This window comes from Bos taurus, chromosome 21 (genome assembly GCF_002263795.3).
Source record: "Bos taurus isolate L1 Dominette 01449 registration number 42190680 breed Hereford chromosome 21, ARS-UCD2.0, whole genome shotgun sequence".
In the NCBI taxonomy this organism is placed as follows: Eukaryota; Metazoa; Chordata; class Mammalia; order Artiodactyla; family Bovidae; genus Bos; species Bos taurus.
The window spans coordinates 63,513,997-63,521,771 of NC_037348.1; the positions used below are offsets into that span (position 1 = coordinate 63,513,997).

Consider the following 7,775-nt stretch of genomic DNA (forward strand, 5'->3'; position numbering starts at 1 on the left):
GGACTGCAAGGAGATCCAATCAGTCCATTCTGAAGGAGATCAGCCCTGGGTGTTCTTTGGAAGGAATGATGCTAAAGCTGAAACTCCAGTACTTTGGCCACCTCATGCGAAGAGTTGACTCATTGGAAAAAACTCTGATGCTGGGAGGGATTTGGAGCAGGAGGAGAAGGGGACGACAGAGGATGAGATGGCTGGATGGCATCACTGACTCAATGGACGAGAGTGTGAGTGAACTCTGGGAGTTGGTGATGGACAGGGAGGCCTGGCATGCTGTGATTCATGGGGTCGCAAAGAGTTGGACACGACTGAGTGACTGAACTGAACTGAACTGAGAGTTTCCTTTGATGTGCAGAAGCTTTTAATTTTAATTAGGTCCCATTTGTTTATTTCTGCTTTTATTTCCAATATTCTGGGAGGTGAGTCATAGAGGATCCTGCTGTGATTTATGTCAGAGAGTGTTTTGCCTATGTTCTCCTCTAGGAGTTTTATAGTTTCTGGTCTTACGTTTAGATCTTTAATCCATTTTGAGTTTATTTTTGTGTGTGGCGTTAGAAAGTGTTCTAGTTTCATTCTTTTACAAGCGGTTGACCAGTTTTCCCAGCACCACTTGTTAAAGAGATTGTCTTTTCTCCATTGTATATTCTTGCCTCCTTTGTCAAAGATAAGGTGTCCATAGGTGCATGGATTTATCTCTGGGCTTTCTATTTTGTTCCATTGATCTATATTTCTGTCTTTGTGCCAGTACCATACTGTCTTGATGACTGTGTCTTTGTAGTAGAGCCTGAAGTCAGGCAGGTTGATTCCTCCAGTTCTATTCTTCTTTCTCAAGATTGCTTTAGCTATTCGAGGTTTTTTTGTATTTCCATACAAATTGTGAAATTATTTGTCTAAAAATATGGAACACTTTATGAATTTGCGTGTCATCACTGTGCAGGGGCCATGCTAATCTTCTCTGTATCGTTCCAATTTTAGTATATGTGCTGCCAAAGTGAGTACAAGGCTCTCTTCTTTAGAGAGTCTTTACGTCTTACCAGACATATAAATCCTCCCTATGGAACACATAGACATCTCTAACTGAAGCAAGACATCATTGTTACATAGAAGATCAACAGCATTATCTAAGACTGTTGTGATATATACAAGGTAACTCACAGACCCTTACTTAGGGAAAAAACCACTTAGGTCAGGAGGGAGTTAGAAAGTCTCCGATTTTCCTTCCATTTCCTGTGACCTCACTTCTCGCCTGTTGGAAAATGCACTTGTTCCTCCAGTCCCTCAGGGTTGTTATAATGAGGACTGATAGTGTATCAGAATTAATAGGAACAGTAGGTGTCTAAAGAAAGAGGAGACTTAAAATAGTTCGTTAAGTGTAGGAGGTAGAAAACTTTATTTGATGAGTCAAATGGTCTTCATTAAAAGTGAACTTTTCCTCGTAACTAGAGATGCCACTTAAAATATTTTTTTCCTGATTAAAGAAGATAAATGAGCATGTGATCATCATAGAAATTTTGGAACTATAGAAGTGCACTCTATTAAAAAAAAAAAAAACACTTGTAATTTATGACCCAAGGATAACCACAATAAGTGTGATTCTTGGCAGAATTGCTTTTTTTCCTAACTGTTTATGCATGCCTCTATGAATTACGAAATTAGGATCATATGGTATATATTGCTTTTTTTTTAAATAAAGTTTGCTTAACATTGCATCCAGAATCCAGTCATTTAATATTCTTTGAAAACTTGACTTTTAATGCCTATATATCTAATATTTTTGTTGTAATATTAAACACATTTTTTATTTTATTTATATCATTACACTACTAATAAACAGGTTACTTTTAGTGTTCATGGTTTTAATTAATGCTCTAGCATACTTTGATGACAAATCTGCATGAATCCCCATTTGAGGAGGGCTTCACTATTGCATTTTCAGAGGAGGAAGCAGAAGTCAACTATGTGATTTTTCCAAAGTCATAGAATAAGTGATAAAAAAACAGAGTCAGGATTCAAACATGGTTATTTTCACTTTACGGCCAAATGTTCTGCAACATATAAAAGTTCAGTAATGCTACTTGGAAGAAATTATCTAAACAGTGCAAAACCATAAGCCTTGCAGTCATACTATGGAACCTGAACTAGAAGACAAAAGCTTGTGTTTAATTTTTTATTTATGGCTTATCAGCTCTGAATTCTTGAACAAAAGACTTCACTTCAGGCACATCTCACCATCTATGAATCAGGTATTTTCACTCTCATGGTGTGCTTATGAGGATTAAATAAAAAATGTACTTAAAAGTACCTTAGAAAAATGAAGTGTGGCATAGGCTTTCAGTAAATGACAGTTTTATTATCATTACTAAGCATTGTTTCAGATAGTCAACATCAAGTGGAGTAATATTTTCTCTTGAGTGTCTAATAAAGAAAACTTGAATTCCATCCTGCATTTTTTTTTTAAGACTTGAAGCCTTTAAGAGACAGCAGAATAACAGACTTCAAAGAAGGAGCTCTTTGTAATCCTTGGACCTCGAGCCCAGGGCATCAGGCAAAAAGGAATGATATTAATTGCACAGATGAAGGACCTGAAGCCAGCTTGCTGTAGTCCAGTGTCAGGGAAGAGGGCAAGAGTAGGATCCAAATTGATGAAGCTTTTACTTCTGAAGTGACATTTGTGTATCTGGAATAGAACTGCCTGGAAATAAATAAACAAATGTCCCAATTCCCTCAACTCATCCCTTAAAAGTATGTACTTAATTACTTGGTAAATTTTAGAATTGGTTTCTCTACGTTGGAAAGAAAAGCAACTCTGTATGTGTGTATTTTCAGGTATTTTCAGGTTGTTGTCGTTCAGTTGCTAAGTTGTATCCAGCTCTTTGCAACCCCATGGACTGCAGCATCAGTCCAGGTTCCCCCGTCCTTCAACATCTCCTGGCATTTGCTCAAATTCATATCCGTTGAGTCGGTGATGCTATCTAACCATCTCATCCTCTGCTGCCCCCTTCTCCTTCTGCCCTCAATCTTTCCCAGCATCAAGTCTTTTCCAGTGAGTTGGCTTTTCACATCAGGTGGCCAAAGTATTGCAGCTTAAGCTTCAGCATCAGTCCTTCCAATGAATATTCAGTACTGATTTCATTTAGGATTGACTGGTTTGATCTCCTTGCTGTCAAAGGGACTCTCAAGAGTCTTCTCAAACATCACAGTTCAAAAACATCAATTCTTTGGCTCCCACATTTCTTTGTAGTCTAACTCTCACATCCACATATGACTACTGGAAAAACCATAGCTTTGACTAGATGGACCTTTGTCAGCAAAGTAATGTCTCTGCTTTTTTAATATGCTGTCTAGGTTGGTCATAACTTTCCTTCCAAGGAGAAGGTATCTTTTATTTTCATGGCTGCAGTCACTATCTGCAGTGATTTTGGAGCCCAAACAATAAAGTCTCTCACTGTTTCCATTGTTTCCCCATCCATTTGCCATAAAGTGGTGGGACCAGATGCCCTGATCTTAGTTTTCTAAATGCTGAGTTTTAGGCCAACTTTTTAACTCTCTTCTTTCACTTTCATCAACAGGCTCTTTAGTTCTTCTTCACTTTCTGCCATAAGGGTGGTGTCATTTGCATATCTGAGGTTACTGATATTTCTCCCAGCAATCTTGATTCCAGCTTGCGCTTCTTCCAGTCCAGCAGTTTGCATGATGTACTCTGCATATAAGTTTAAAAAAAAAGAATAGCTATATGTAAATATATATATAAAAGTAGATACAAGAATATATATTCTTAAACTATTTCTTCTTATATGTATATATATGAATAGATACATCTAAAACATATATTGAAATAGATATAAGAATATGTATAGAATATATTCTTATATATAGAATATATATTCATATACAGAGTATACATATAATAATAAATCTAGAAATAGACAAAATAATATACATAAATATATATACATATATATGCTATACTCTTATTCTTGTAAGAAATAAAATAAATATATGTATATTTTTATCTCCATAACTGTACTCTCCAGTGTATTGGACACTAAACACAGATGCTGGGCTTCCCCTGTGGCTCAGCTGTAAAGAATCCACCTGCAATGCAGGAGATGTAGGAGACATAGGTTCAATCCCTGGAAAGTCCCCTGGAAGAGGGCATGGCAACCCACTCCAGTATTCTTGACTGGGAAATCCCAGGGACAGAGGAACCGAGTGGGCTGTGGTCCATGGTGTCATAAAGAACTGGGCACGACTGAAGTGACCACGCATGCGTGCAACCACAGATGTCTATCAAGTTTTGCAACACTGTGGGTCCAAATTGAGAGTGCTGTAAGTGTAAAATCCACACTAGGTTTCTACAACTTATTACCAAAAAGTGAATAGAAAACATCTCACAAATGCTTTCCATGTTGACTTCATGTAAAAATTATGTTTTGTGCCCAATAAATACATTGCTAAAATTAATCTGACCTGTTTCCTTTTTACCTTTTTCAAGAGCTACTTGACAGCTTACAACTGTGTGTGTGTATCTCGCATTAGATGTCTATTAGGCAACACGGTTCCAACGAGAGTGTGTCTTGTCTAAAGAATTAAAAATCACTCACTCCTGCATTTCCTCCTTTACACCATATTCAGCAGACTGAAAATGTTGGTAGGAGGAAGAGGAAAGATGTTAAAGTGACCCTCAGGTCAGTTTCCATCCTCACAGCCCATCAACATTTGGGGCAGAAAGCTCTTCCACTCTTCTATGTATTTGAGTATAAAGTGATGCATTTCCCCCCAAAAAATGATCCTTAGAAAAGAAGTAATTGGTCCAAATGTGGGTTTTCAGTTACATAGAAAAACCTCTCCATTATTTAGTGCAGGACAAAAAATTAGTTTAAGCCAATTTTTAGATATTTCCCCCATGTTCTAACCTGGTTTAACTCTCCCAAAGGAGTTCTTTCTGCTCCTTACCAGTGTGGTCAATAATCTCTTAAAATTACTCTGAATGTTCCGAAGCTGAAGAGGTATTTTTAACTACAATTATTACAGATCTGTAAGCTTCTCTTTTTGAAAATCATGTTCATAGTATAAATAGAAATCAGGAATTCTCAAGTTTTTTAAATGATTGCTTTCATTACTCAAAAAGTTGTGTTTCTTAAAATTAGGGGGAGTAGAGAGGAATTCTTGAAAAAAAAGGTTGTTAAAATATTCCATTTTCTTCAAGAAATCTCAAGGGGATAATTCTTGAGCTGAACAGCTAGAGTAAGTACTATTGATGCACTATCTTTAAAAAAGCCTTGATTTTGTAAAATTCCAAACAAACAAATTAAGCCAAAAAAAAATGCAAATTGATAAAGTGATTGCTAAATGCCAAGTAGTCTATGTTTATTTATTTGTAAGATTTATTTCATTCATAGTATTAATGTAAGTGCTGTGTTTTTTTAGCTGTTTTAAATATGCATGTTTAAATAAATTAATGAAATAAATGTAAGTAGACGTTTGACTCTTTCATCTTCATTTCTAAAAGTTTACATTTTCAAGTTGACTGAAATTTTTTATTTGCATCTCTTATTTGGGAAAAAGGGGGTATTCGGAATCATTGTTTTACCAGATGCAAGTGTGTATACACACTTACATATATATGTATTTGTAAGGCTTCCCTTGTGGCTCACACTATAAAGAATTTGCCTGCAGTGCAAGAAACCCAGGTTTGATCCCTAGGTTGGGAAGATCCCTGGGGAAGGGAATAGCAACCCACTCCATTATTCTTGCTGGAGAATTCCATGGACAGAGGAGCCTGGTGGGTTATAGTCCATGGGTTCACAAAGTGAATGCTCTTGAATGCCTGAATTTTTTAAGATACAAAAAGTCTTTATACATTTTTAAAAAATCTGTTTCTGTATCAAGGACAACACTCAGATGTCTGAAACAAGAGATTTCCTAGAAGCAGTTTGGTACACGGGGTGCAAGATACGGCTTCATGTCATCTTCTCTGTGACTGTAGAACGAAGTATAACATTGGCACAGTTGGAAGAAACTGGGATGAATCAGATAGAGGGACTGATACCATAATAGGAACACTTCCTAAAGGGGCTGAACCTCTCCCCACGAAACTTTTGTCTATAGAAGAGGGGTGCAAGATGACAGAAGTTTCAACAGAAATGTTGAAAAGTACCAGAAAGATTGGAAGACGTCCACGTTACTCTACAATTCCCTTCTGCATTGTCCAACACAGCAAAATAGACTAAATCATGTACTAGAACCCAATGGTGGGAGGTTGTATCCATGGTTTTGACCATTATATCTCAGCTTCGGTTGTTCAATCACTGATTCTCTCGCTCATTTTTTCCCCAGGGAGTGTTCACCACTTACCCAGCAGCACCAGGCACTGGGCGAGGTGCTCAGCTCGTGCAATTCAGTGGTGTCATCCCTGTCCTCAAGGACTTCACGCCGTAAGGGGACCCATAGGACACCAGCATGGCCCTCACTGTAGCCTTTAAGCTCCCCTTCCCCTTGAGAACAGGACTGGACTCCACTTCCCAGTTCCCCTGCAAGGCAGCCATGGAGTTGAGCCCTGGACTGTGAGCAGAAGTTTGCACTGCCTCCAGGCCCAAAAGAGCTTCCCACAGTTTCAGTTATCAGTACTTGCGACTGGTCTGTTCATACTTTCTATTTCTGCCTCATTCAGTCTTGGGAGGTGGCACTTTTCTGAGAATGTATCCATGTTTTCCAGGTTGTCCATTTTATTGGCATATAGTCGATTGTACTGGTCTCTCATAATTCTCTGTATTTACAAAACAGAAACAGGCTCACAGACTTAGAGAACAAACTTACGATCACCAGGGGAAGGAATAGGCCAGGAGTTTGGGACTGACACGTACACATTGAAAACAGATAATCAGTAAGGACCTTCTGTATAACACAAGTAACTCTGCTCAATATTCTGTAATAACATAAATGGGAAAACAATTTGAAAAAGAAAGTGCTATGCTAAGTCACTTCAGTTGTGTCCAACTCTGTCGATCCCATGGATCCTCCAGGCTCCTCTGTCCATGGGATTCTCCAGGCAAGAATACTGGAGTGGGTTGCCATGCCCTCTTCCAGGGAGATCTTCCCGACCCAGGTATCAAACCCTAGTCTCTTTATGTCTCCTGCTTTGGCAGATCGGCTCTTTATCACTAGCATCATCAACAAGGACCTGCTGTGTAACACAAGGAACTCTGCTCAATATCCTGTAAAAATTTAAATGGGAAAAAAATTTGAAAAAGAACAGATACTTATTCGAAACTAACACAACAGTGTTAATCAACAATACACCAATATGAAATAATTTTTTTGAAAAGTTAACAACTAAAAATTAAAGAAAGTGAATTTTTATTTTTCTTTCAAAAAAGAAAAAATTTTCCACACCATCCTTGTTAATTGAGAGACTAGAGAATAAATCTAAACTCCTGAGTAGGGACACCAAGCAGAGTTTCTTCACCTATTGCCCAATCCCTACTCCTAACCTATAAATGAGAAATGCAGTACACTGTGCTAAGCCATTCAATATTTGTGGTGGTGATCTTTCCTATCTATTAGCAGAGGGCAGGGAACTACTGCATGTGTGCAAGCTCTGTCTCTTAGTCCTGTCCAACTCTTTGTGACCCCTTGGACTATAGCCCACCAGGTTCCTTTGTCCATGGGATTATCCAGACAAGAATACAGGAGTGGGTTCCTACTCCAGGGAATCTTTCTGACCCAGGAATTATATCTGTGTCTCCTGCATTGGCAGGCACTTTCTTTATCAGCAA

The 7,775-nt window shown here is 38.1% G+C and overlaps 1 non-coding gene across 1 annotated transcript; it reads right to left on the reverse strand.

Annotated features, from left to right (window-relative positions):
- Positions 1-889: 889 nt before the first annotated feature.
- LOC112443360 (U6 spliceosomal RNA) lies at positions 890-996 on the reverse strand. The gene has a single exon (XR_003031693.1). It is a non-coding gene; the product is annotated as a U6 spliceosomal RNA (small nuclear RNA).
- Between the last annotated feature and the right edge of the window lie 6,779 nt (positions 997-7,775).